Here is a 12,753-nt window from a genome sequence, read left to right on the forward strand (position 1 = left end):
AACCGCGGCTTGCACCACACACTTACACGGTGTAAGTGAATTCCCTTTGTAGAGTCTGAGGACAGGTTGCTTACACCAAAACAAGAAGGGAATATCGCGTAAACATGAGCTTTAAAACTCACACCTGAAGAGCTGAGAGCACTTGTTCATTTCCCTACTGAGAAACATATCTCTTCTATTGACCAATTGCTATAGTTCTTAATGTATGCGTTTTAGAGATCATATTTTCTGGAATTTTTTTTCCATATTTTAGTCCATAGATCACCTCCCAAAATAAGAAAACCAAGGATCTTGTAGAAAAGAGATGTGTTTCATAACATCGAAGATGAACAGGTACAGACAGCTCTGAAGATATACATTCTACAGCTCATGTTTACTAGACTTTATGTCCTGGAATCTTTACCTAGTGAAGGGAATTCATTTATACCCTGTAAATTGTCTTGAATTGTATTAACCGGGGACCTAGAAACAACGGAGAGGCTTCGTCCCCGCCGCAGCCGCAGTGGTCCACAACCCCACGACGACTACCGCAGTCCACCCATCCAGCGCCCCACACCGAACCCAGTGTTATTGTGCGGTTCGGTCCCCGGTGGACCCCCCCCCCCCCTCCCCTCCAGGGAACGTCTCACACCAGACGAGTGTAACCCCTATGTTTGCGTGGTAGAGTAATGGTGGTGTACGCATACGTGGAGGACTTGTTTGTGCAGCAATCGCCGACATAGTGTAACTGAGGCGGAATGAGGGGAACCAGCCCGCATTCGCCGAGGCAGATGGAAAACCGCCTAAAAACCATCCACAGACAATTGTCACCCATTCAACTGGTTTCAGTTGGAGATTGCCTATCTAATGACTTCCAGGGGCAATAAAAATTTTATTTTCTATATTTAATGTAATTATTGATTGAATTTAAAAGTTCAGAATGCCCTCACAACCTAATCATTAAGCAGTATAGTATTACGTCAAATGTTTAACAAATTCGAACGAGAGATTCAGACTAAATGACAAACGGATGCTAAGTTACAACCTATGTGATTCAGTGGAGAATTCAGACCCATCCTTAACAGACCAGACGTGCAGTACATGCAGGACAGCAGGTGCGAAAAGCATATTTGATCGAAAGATCTAAAGATCCAAAACTGAGCAACACGTAAGTGACAAGTTTGTTTAGTAAAAAGGAAAGTGTAACGGTGATCATCATTCAATTCCAGTGGCCGACGATATAACTGAGGCATTCTACATGATCGGGTGCTTACTATTACTTTCTAGAATAGTCGACCATTATTTTGCTTGCTTTTATATTTGTGTTGCGAAAGGTAATTAAATTAAAATTATAGAGATTCGAGCTCATACATGGACTCCGGATAGGCGTCCTGCCCGTGTGCCATCTTTATTACTAACCTACTACCATGGGGCACAGCTCCAGTTACGGGCTATCTAACGCCTCCGGTGGAAACAAAAATTGACCGAATTTAAAAATTTAAAGCGCTGTCACAATCTGCCCATTAAAAGGTATAATCTTGCGTCAAAAAATTAGCACACACCTACAACGTACTGGCATGAGGAAAGTTTCCAACCGATTTCTCACACACAAACAGCAGTTGACCGCCGTTGCGTGATGAAACGTTGTTGTGATGCCTCGTATAAGGAGGATAAATGCGTACCATCACGTTTCCAGCTTTGATAGTCGGATTGTAGCCTATCGCGATTGCGGTTTATCGTATCGCGACATTGCTGCTCGCGTTGGTCGAGATCTCGCGTTGGTCCAGATCCCATGACTGTTAGCAGAATATAGAGTCCGTGGGTTCAGGAGGGTAATACGGAACGCCGTGCTGGATCACAACGGCCTCGTATCACCAGCAATCGAGATGACAGGCATCTTATCTGCATGGCTGTAACGGATCGTGCAGCCACGTCTCCATCCATGAGTCAACAGATGGGGACGTTTGCAGGACAACAACCATCTGCACGAACAGTTGTACGACGTTTGCGGCAGCATGGACTATCAGCTCAGAGACCATGGCTGCGGTTACCCTTGACGCTGCCTCACAGACAGGAGTGCATTCGATGGTGTACTCAACGACGAACCTGGGTGCACGAATGGCAAAACGTAATTTTTTCGGATGAAACCATGTTCTGTTTACAGCGTCTTGATGGTCGCATCCGTGTTTGCCGACATCGCGGTGAACGCACATTGGAACCGTGTATTCGTCATCGCCATACCCGGCGTTATGTTATGGAGCGCCATTGGTTACACGTCTCGGTCACCTCTTGTTCGCATTGACGGCACTTTAAACAGTGGACGTTACATTTCACATGTGTTACGACCCGTGTCTCTACCATTTGTTCGATCCACGCGAAACCCTATATTTCAGCAAAATACTGTACGACCGCATGTTGCAGGTTCTGTACGGGCCTTTCTGCATACAGAAAATGTTCGACTGCTACCCTGGCCACCACATTCTCCAGATCTCTCACCAATTGAAAACGTCTGATCAATGGTGGCCGAGCAACTGGCTCGTCGCAATACTCTTGAAGAACTGTGGTATCGTGTTGAAGCTGCATTGGCAGCTGTACCTGTACACACCATCCAAGCTCTGACTCAATGCCCAGGTGTATCAAGGCCGTTATTACTGACAGAGGGGGTTGTTCTCAGTATTGATTTCTCAGGATCTATGCACCCAAATTGCGTGAAAATGGAATCACATGTCAGTTCTAGTATAATTTATTTGTCCAATGGATACCCGTTTATCATCTGCATTTCTTCTTGGTGTAGCAATTTTAATGGCCAGTAGTGTATCTCGAGGCACCGTAACCCACGGTCAAGAAATTATCCAGGCCATAATGAAGCAGCGTTTGAGAATAACAGCGACTTCCAACAAACTTTAAACATAACCTAACCTTTCCTAAGCTTTTTCATCCGTCTATGTGCGAACAATCAGAAACTAATAATATCAACATAATTGGGGGTTTGCATCCTCAACCAGCTACAAGCTTAACGTCAAATATTTAACACAGTAACTGATGGATACTTGCGTTGATCCACTATGCCTTCCAGAACGACGAGATCACCAAGGAAATGCCACGATGACATTCTCCAGATCATCACCGTCCCTCCACGAACCTTTCGGCGATTGTTGCACGGCGTTTGCTCTCAGATGTTTCACGCCGTATATCTGTCCGATTGAGCATAAAACGTGTTGCATCAGAAAGGACCACCTGCCGCCACACAGTGGTCGTCGGTATTGGAGTACAAATTCCTGCCTCCGTTGCTGATAAACACCAATCAGCTTGGGTGCATCATCCAGCCCTCACTGTGGAGGTCCGTATGTAGCAACGTTCACTGAACAGTCGTTGACAAGATCCGGTTGGTAGCTCAATGGTTCATCTATATGCTCAATTTCTCAACACTTGCTCGTCAGTTCGCCCGTACACATCTCCCCAGCCGTCATTCAGCCCTGTCATCTATAGCTTATGTTGCACGACAGTTGCCTCGGCGCAGGTTTTGTATAACACCATTTTCCCACGCACGGTGTGCTTCAATCGCGGCCGCACGCGAACAGTCTACAAATTTAACCGTTTTGGAAATGCAGCCACCCTTGTCCCAAAAGCCACAGGTGCACATGAATACTTAATATACAGGTGGGTGGGTGAAACATAAAATGTAAATTAAAAAATTGCGAGACCTGAATATTGAAATGCCGGAGTGGCATTCGAATGAAGCACGCTACTGTTCATTGTTTGCCTCAATACAAAGGACAAATGCGCCGACGATTAAGGTAATAAGAAATTTCAGAAAACCGGAGTCAGCTCAACAAAACCGAAGGAACAGCTTACATGGATATGTTTCACTAATGGCGGTCTATTAACCAGATGTGCTGCGTACTACGTATACAAGTAAATTGATGGAGTGAAGTTCTACAAAACAACAAAAAAGAAGATATTTTAGAATTGAAACAGGAACTTTAATTCTTCTAGGCCTTCCCCCTTTCATATCCAGCAGATACTTGATTGTACGCAACACACATGGCATATGTACCGGATGATCAAGAAGTCAGTATAAATTTGAAAACTGAATAAATCACGGAATAATGTAGATAGAGAGATACAAATTGACACACATGCTTGGAATGACATGGGGTTTTATTAGAACCAAAAAAAAAAAAAAAATACAAAAGTTCACAAACTGCCCGACAGATGACGCTTCAGCTGATCAGAATAGCAATAATTAGCCTAACAAAGTAAGACAAAGCAAAGATGATGTTCTTTACAGGAAATGCTCAATATGTCCACCATCATTCCTCAACAATAGCTGTAGTCGAGGAATAATGTTGTGAACAGCACTGTAAAGCATGTCCGGAGTTATGGTGAGGCATTGGCGTCGGATGTTGTCTTTCAGCATCCCTAGAGATGTCGGTCGATCAGGATACACTTGCGACTTCAGGTAACCCCAAAGCCACGGACTTAGGTCTGGGTACCTGGGAGACCATGCATGACGAAAGTGTCAATTTTTACCTCTCTATCTACATTATTCCGTGGTTTATTAAGTTTTCAAATTTATACTGACTTTTTGATCACTCAGTGCATTGTAGAGTGTCTGTGTACTGGCACCTCCCAGGAGCACACCCAATACTAAAGGATGTCTGGCGTGACCTTAACCGGCATTGAACATCTTGTCTCCAACAGAAGTTGTTACCTGTGATCTGTCACCGTTAGAAATCTGATTTAAAGAATTTTGAAACACCCTGTATGCAGAGTGATACAGCCGCTCCAAAGTGCGGGTTTTATGCAACCTGCAACGCATTCAAATACCCTGCACAAGATTTTTATAATCTCTCGCTGACTATGCCAGTCTATTACTCCAACAGAAAAAATGAACAATTCCTTTTTGTAGCAAATTTAATGTAGTTAAATTTTTTCTGGGTAGAGGCTGTGGTTTTAGAATTATTCAAGAAAAACGTAAAAACATGACCTTCAAACACGTTCTTCTTGAATAAATCGAAAACTATGGCCTCCAGCCAAAACATATCCCAGTACAAAATTTAACTACATCTAATTTCATACAAAAAGGTCCTGTTGTTTTTTTCTGTATGACCTACCTTCCTCAAAATATCAGAGAATTTAAATCATTTCCAGGCTTCAAAAAGCAGCTAATGGCTCACCTCTCGCAGTAGCTATCTCTCCCACATACTGGTCTGCAGCCCACACTCTTCAATCCCCCCGCTCACCCTACAACTTTTCCCTTCTCCTCACTTACAGAGTTATTTACTTAAATCAAGTCCTTTCCTAACAGCCACTGTTACTGTCGTTCCAATTTTCTTGTTCTTCATCCTGTCTTTTTCTGACAGTACTAAATATGATTTAAGTTATTCTAAACTAGTCTATATTACTTTTAATGCACTTTGTTTTATTATTCATTTTATTATTGTCATTTATCTTTACTTTCATTATCATGAACTATTATTATTATTATTACTATTATTAGCTTATTATCATCTCTAAGATTGTTATCATTTTCAAGAATGTTTTGGTAATATATCTGTATGTGTTGTTCCTGGTCAGATGTAAGAGAGGAACTAGTCAGCCTAAATAAGGAAATAAATAAATAAATAGTACGATTATTTCGCGGGTAGTGAGGTAGAGAATATGAAAATCTTGCAGTATGGTTTTTGAATGTGTTGCGGATTGCATAACTCATATGCAGGGGCACCTGAATCATCCCCCACATAGCGTAGACTATTTTTGCTGCCTCATCGCTATTTATACAGACCAAGTGCATGATGGTATGCCCTGCTTGAAACAGCTCTGTGACGTAAAACGTGAGAACAGGACAGGTCAGCTGAAAAGCATTTACTTCGCACAGTTCAGGTCTCGCGCCTGCAACAGCTGGCAACGCACAAAGAATCGTTTTTCTCCACATTGCCGTAAATTAACAGAGCTTTTTTAGCGTAGTTTACAGTGGCAGCTTAGCGGAAATGTGTACGCCATCGCAAATGCGTCGCTAGCAAACAAACGCACCCGCCAGCTAACACTGGCAGAAACACAGGACGCCGTGCGCGCGTGGCAACAGACACCTTTGCTCACGCGCGAGTCTTGACGTCACGCGGCGGTGTCTACGGGGTCCATTCAGCTCTTGCGGAAGGTTTTTTTCTCCGTACGCCTCTGTGTCATTACACGTGATTCCAGCGGCCGCTGTTGCGCGCTCCTTTAGAAGTCACTTCTTCCAGCGGCGAAAACCAGACCACCGGCGCAGTTAACCGCAGGTGCGTTAGTTCGGCGTAAAGGTCGCGCAAACGGGGAGCTCGACACAGGGGAAACTTTCCACGCAGATTCACACAGAGTTGTCGTTTTTCGCTACTTTAGCCGAGCGACTGCGGTCCTGGCGCTGCAAGTTTTTTATTGCGCTCAGAGTGGCGACAAGGACGAACGCCAAGTCAATGGCACTGCCGTTCCCCCTTTTTTCTCTTAGCGCAGTCTGCCTCCCACCATTCTTCCCCCACACCTCCCCTTCTCCCCCTCCGTCCCTCCCACACACCTAGCGCCAGTTTTCTTTCGCCTCATGTGCACTGCTAACTATAACACACTGGTGTGCACTATATGTCACTGCCAATTAACATAGATCTATGAAACTCCGACCACATATTATACGAGGAGCGTTCAATAAATAATACAACACTTTTGTTTGTTTTCCTAAAAGCGGGTTGGTTTTATTCAGGTTTCCACTTCACCATATTATCCCTCCTCAAAAAAAAAAAAAAAAAAAAAAATCAATGTAATCTGCGTTCAGTGCTAAGGCCTTCTATCACCTTACTGGGAGGGCCTTTACGCCATTGTGTTACCACTGCACTGGTCGACATCGGAACCAAAGTCTAGCTGCATCAGCAACGTCCCAGTCATCAGTGTACGGCTTCCGCGGAGTGCATTCTTCATTCGACCAAACAGATGGAGATCGGAAGAAGCGAGATCCGGTCTGCAGGGTGGTTGAGGAAGAAGATCCCAATGAAGTTTTCTGAGGTCCTCTCAAGTGCACAGACCTGTTGGTTGGTCGATTTTGGGAGGGACGGGGGAACCAACTGCGAGGTCTTCGGTCCCATTGGATTAGGGAAGGATGGGGAAGGAAGTCGGCTGTGCCCTGTCAAAGTAACTATCGCGGCATTTGCCTGAAGCGATGTAGGGAAATCACGGGAAACTTAATCAGCATGGCCGAACGCGGATTTGAACCATCGTCCTCCCGAATGCGAGTCCAGTGTGCTAACCGCTGCACCATCATTCTCGGTGCAGACCTGTGTGAGGTCTTGCGTTGTCATGGAGGAAGAGAAGTTCGTTTGGATTTTTGCGGCGACGAACACACTTGTTTCGTTTCTTCAATTTTCTGAGGGTATCACAATGCGCTTCAGAGTTGGTCGTTTCATCATGAGGCAGGACATCAAATTCAATAACCCCTTTATAGTCCAAGAAGGTCGTTGCTGTTACTACTGACTAAGGGTGGGCCTTTGAACTTTTTCTACGGAGGAGAGGTGGTGTGGCTCCACTCCATGTACTTTGTTTCCAGTTCGAAGTGATGAAAGCATGTTTCATCGCCTGTGACGATGTTCGACAAAAAAATTGTCACGATCAGCCTTTTAACCCACAAGCAATTTTTTACAGACGGTCCTTCGGTGCTGTTTATGGTCTTCTATAAGACAGCGAGAAACAGAGCCCACCTTTTGAGCACCGCACTAGTGGACGAGTGTGTCAGCACTGCCAACAGAGACGTTCAGTTGATCAGTGAGGTGTCTGGCTATGATCTGTCGATGACCTCGAATGAGAGTGTCCCCACTTTCCAACGTTGCAAGAGTCACAGCTGTATGCGATCACCCGGCACGCTAGACATTGAATAGTTTTGTACGACATTGTTAGCGATGATGACAGATGCCTAGCCAATGACTCTCCGTACTTCTGCTCACTGCCAGGACTCCGTAGACATTCTGAAGGTACCTATGAATATCTGCGGTCCTCTGGTTTTTCCGCCAAAAGAAAATATCTGCTCTCTGCTTGGAACGAACCTCCTTTACAGGCACCAGGGTTACGTACAGCACTGCCACGTCTCGAAACTTCGTGAAACTGTAGGTGAGGAAGCGGGAATACTCCGTGATATCCCACAACAAATTCTGAATTTTTCAACCGAAACACGTGTGCTGCATTACTTATGGAACGTCGCTTGTGTAAATTACTATAAATAACAGCATAGTACAGAAAGTAACTGAAAGATATATTCAATGAAACGAACAGAAATACACTTTTATTCAAAGACAATAATTACATCGAAGTCGCCATGGTTTATGGTGGCCTCTGGACAGTACAAATGGAGGGGTGATCACCGTAGACGGCAGTCTATGCTGTGCAAAGTGTTCCCACGCTGGCCACGAAGTCGGCAAGGAGTTCCTGTGGTAGGCCGTCCCAGTGTTATTCCAGAGCCGCTGAGACCTGCCGGATGATCGTTGGTGCGTGTGGACGCACTACAGCGCGTCTCCTCAACAAATCTCACACGTCACAGTGACAGGAGCACTCCTAAGTCACGCAGCCTGTGATAAGACAGAGAGAAGAGAAATCAAACACTGTCAGATCAAATGTACATGTGCATCGATAAAAACTTTCGCTAGCTAACAAAGATGTGAGATGCAGTAACGTAGGAAACTAGCGACTAATCCGCTAAATGTGCATAGATCTGTAACTAAGCTGGCTAGGTTGCATTAAAAGTTATATAGCAGGTGGAGAATTACTGTACTGAAAAAGAAGTACGCATGACGTATTACGGAAGTATTTCCATCTACAGGAAACCAAATGCAAAGGGAGCACAAGGCAAGAGCGTTAGCATTTGTATACGTAACATGAGTAATCTGTCATCTCATGTTACGTACACGAATCTCTGAGATTTTGTTTTATTTTAAATATTAAAATAGGGTTTTAGAATTTAGAACTAAATCACAGTAGTATTTCACATCACAGCTACGGAAAACTGCTGTCATTTTGAACATTTATCAAGTGACTAGTAGTAGTGCTAAAAGTGTACGTGTCTCACGAAATTGTCAGTAATGATTAAGGGATTTGGCGCTCCAGCTGTAGCAATATTAAAATTAAAGTCGATACGTATTTAAGACTTACATCCCTTTTTGCTTATATTGGCATTTTATTTTGAAATCAGCAACCAGTTCCGGAATAGAAATTTTATTACCACATGTTGCAGTAATATGCTACATACACCTGCTTATTTTTGAAGCTCGCTAATAATGCGATACTTCTAATCTCCTGAAAAAAGCCACTAGGAGCCTGAAAGCGATCAAGAAATAAAATTTCTTTTCTGAAGCTGATTACCGATTTTTTTTCAACAAATACACCTACGGTTGCTGAGGATAACATTGATCTTTGTGCCATACGAAATAATCATCATTAACTATTAAATGTTATTTCTTTACTTCTCTTTAATTAACTTAAAAGTAGACAGCTATTTTACAGCCTGTTTTTGATGATACTACATTAGTAATCAATCAAATGTTCTCCTGTCGCCAGAAATTACTGCTAAAATTTTTCAGCTATAATTTCTTCGTATAGTGACATGTTTCGTTTCTCTGTTTTGTTCTGTGGCATAATTCATAATTTTTCATCAGCCGCAAGAGACATTGGATTTCAGTGACTAAACTGACAAGGAGTGTATCGTTTTTTCACCAATTCTCGAATCCATTTTGTAATTGCCTCGAGGTGAACGGATCTTGGATTCCATTGCTACAGCGAAGGACCGTCGCAAGTAGCAAGGGGATAACCGCACCGGTAATGACCACGAAAAGCCCCTGGACGTTGAAGTGCCAGTTACATATAATCTGCAGCCGCGACCTCGACTCCTGTCCATCATAAACAATGGAGGATACAGCTCTGACAATGCCAGCCACTCGTGCTGCCGAAACGTCAGAAAAATTATCAAAAAAACATTCGGCGGAAAACTCGAGACAGAAGCCAACATGGAATATGTCAGCTTGTGGCCACGAAAGCCTTAATAATTTTGTACTGATCAAATCTTCACCCCAATAGTTACGCCAGTATTTTAATCTGAAAATGAGTTTTTAAGCAGTCGAGATGTCCAAGAACGATTAATCATTTGTTAGTGTTTTATTAACGATAACTGTCAAAAAGCAATTAAAAAACAGGTACGTGAATGAATGAGAAAAGGAAACGAGATACTTCATGTTAATTTAGTCACTGAAATCCGATGTCTCTAGCGGCTTATGAAGAATTATTTATTATACCACAGGACAGAATAGAGAAATGAGAAATGACAATTTGAGAAGAAATTAAGAAGGTTAGCAGTAATTTCTGGCGACAGGAAGGTCATTTGAATGATTCCTGATGTAATCTCAGAAAAAACCAGCTGAAAAACTATTATATTTGACTTATAATATTCTGTTGCGTTAATTAAAGAGAAGTCAAGAACTAATGTATTGTAGTTTACGATTATTATTTCGTATGCCATGAAGATCAATGCTGCGATAGCCAGGCAACGCTACATTTCGCCACACAGTCCTAAAGGATACGTTCGTTGTACGTCCCACACTGATTTCGCGCAGGGTTCCTATTCTGTTAGCACTGACTTCCGTACGCAAACGCCGCTGCTCTCAGCCGTTAAGACCGTCGGCCACTGCGTCGTCCGTGGTGAGAGACGTAATGCCTGATATTTGGTACTGTCGGTACAATCTTGCCGTTGTGGATATCGGAATATTGACTTTTGTAACGATTTCCTAAATGGAGTGCTCCATGCGTCTAGCTCCAACTACTATTCCAATTTCAAAATCTGTTAAATCCCATTAGGGGCGGATTAATGAACTTTCGTGGGTGGGGGCGGTTGCCTAGAAGATGAAGAAGACCCAGGGGTCCTCTCCTTGAAAGCTGAGGAAAAAAAAAACCTTCAAAAACTACTGTTTTAAGTTGTTTTGATACTTAGAAATATCAAACAATTGCAAAATTATATTTTAATTTAGACAACAAAGTTTTAAATTTTTGAAACTTGTAGCATCATAATTATTCTCTGCGTAGCTCTTTTTATATGATTGGCACAGACAGCAGAAAGCTCATAAGTTTTTCGTTAACATAGAGTTGATAAGCAAATAAATTGAAATTTGAATTAAATACTTTCTGAGCTACTTGTTCTTAATTTGTCGACAGTTATATTTTTGTCAGTTTATTTCATATATATATATATATATGAAATAAATGGCTATCAAAAAACAATTAAAAGACAGTTACATGATGAGGAAAGGAAACGAGATACTCCATGTTAATTTGGTCACTGAAATCCGATGTCTCTAGCGGCTTATGAAGAATTATTTGTTATAAGACAGGGCAGAATAGAGAAATGAGACACGGTAATATGAGAATAAATTATACACTCCTGGAAATTGAAATAAGAACACCGTGAATTCATTGTCCCAGGAAGGGGAAACTTTATTGACACATTCCTGGGGTCAGATACATCACATGATCACACTGACACAACCACAGGCACATAGACACAGGCAACAGAGCATGCACAATGTCGGCACTAGTACAGTGTATATCCACCTTTCGCAGCAATGCAGGCTGCTATTCTCCCATGGAGACGATCGTAGAGATGCTGGATGTAGTCCTGTGGAACGGCTTGCCATGCCATTTCCACCTGGCGCCTCAGTTGGACCAGCGTTCGTGCTGGACGTGCAGACCGCGTGAGACGACGCTTCATCCAGTCCCAAACATGCTCAATGGGGGACAGATCCGGAGATCATGCTGGCCAGGGTAGTTGACTTACACCTTCTAGAGCACGTTGGGTGGCACGGGATACATGCGGATGTGCATTGTCCTGTTGGAACAGCAAGTTCCCTTGCCGGTCTAGGAATGGTAGAACGATGGGTTTGATGACGGTTTGGATGTACCGTGCACTATTCAGTGTCCCCTCGACGATCACCAGTGGTGTACGGCCAATGTAGGAGATCGCTCCCCACACCATGATGCCGGGTGTTGGCCCTGTGTGCCTTGGTCGTATGCAGTCCTGATTGTGGCGCTCACCTGCACGGCGCCAAACACGCATACGACCATCATTGGCACCAAGGCAGAAGCGACTCACCGCTGAAGACGACACGTCTTCATTTGTCCCTCCATTCACGCCTGTCGCGACACCACTGGAGGCGGGCTGCACGATGTTGGGGCGTGAGCGGAAGACGGCCTAACGGTGTGCGGGACCGTAGCCCAGCTTCATGGAGACGGTTGTGAATGGTCCTCGCCGATACCCCAGGAGCAACAGTGTCCCTAATTTGCTGGGAAGTGGCGGTGCGGTCCCCTACGGCACTGCGTAGCATCCTACGGTCTTGGCGTGCATCCGTGCGTCGCTGCGGTCCGGTCCCAGGTCGACGGGCACGTGCACCTTCCGCCGACCACTGGCGACAACATCGATGTACTGTGGAGACCTCACGCCCCACGTGTTGAGCAAATCGGCGGTACGTCCACCCGGCCTCCCGCATGCCCACTATACGCCCTCGCTCAAAGTCCGTCAACTGCACATACGGTTCACGTCCACGCTGTCGCGGCATGCTACCAGTGTTAAAGACTGCGATGGAGCTCCGTATGCCACGGCAAACTGGCTGACACTGACGGCGGCGGTGCACAAATGCTGCGCAGCTAGCGCCATTCGACGGCCAACACCGCGGTTCCGGGTGTGTCCGCTGTGCCGTGCGTGTGATCATTGCTTGTACAGCC

Source organism: Schistocerca americana, chromosome 1, assembly GCF_021461395.2.
Source record: "Schistocerca americana isolate TAMUIC-IGC-003095 chromosome 1, iqSchAmer2.1, whole genome shotgun sequence".
NCBI classification, from domain to species: Eukaryota; Metazoa; Arthropoda; class Insecta; order Orthoptera; family Acrididae; genus Schistocerca; species Schistocerca americana.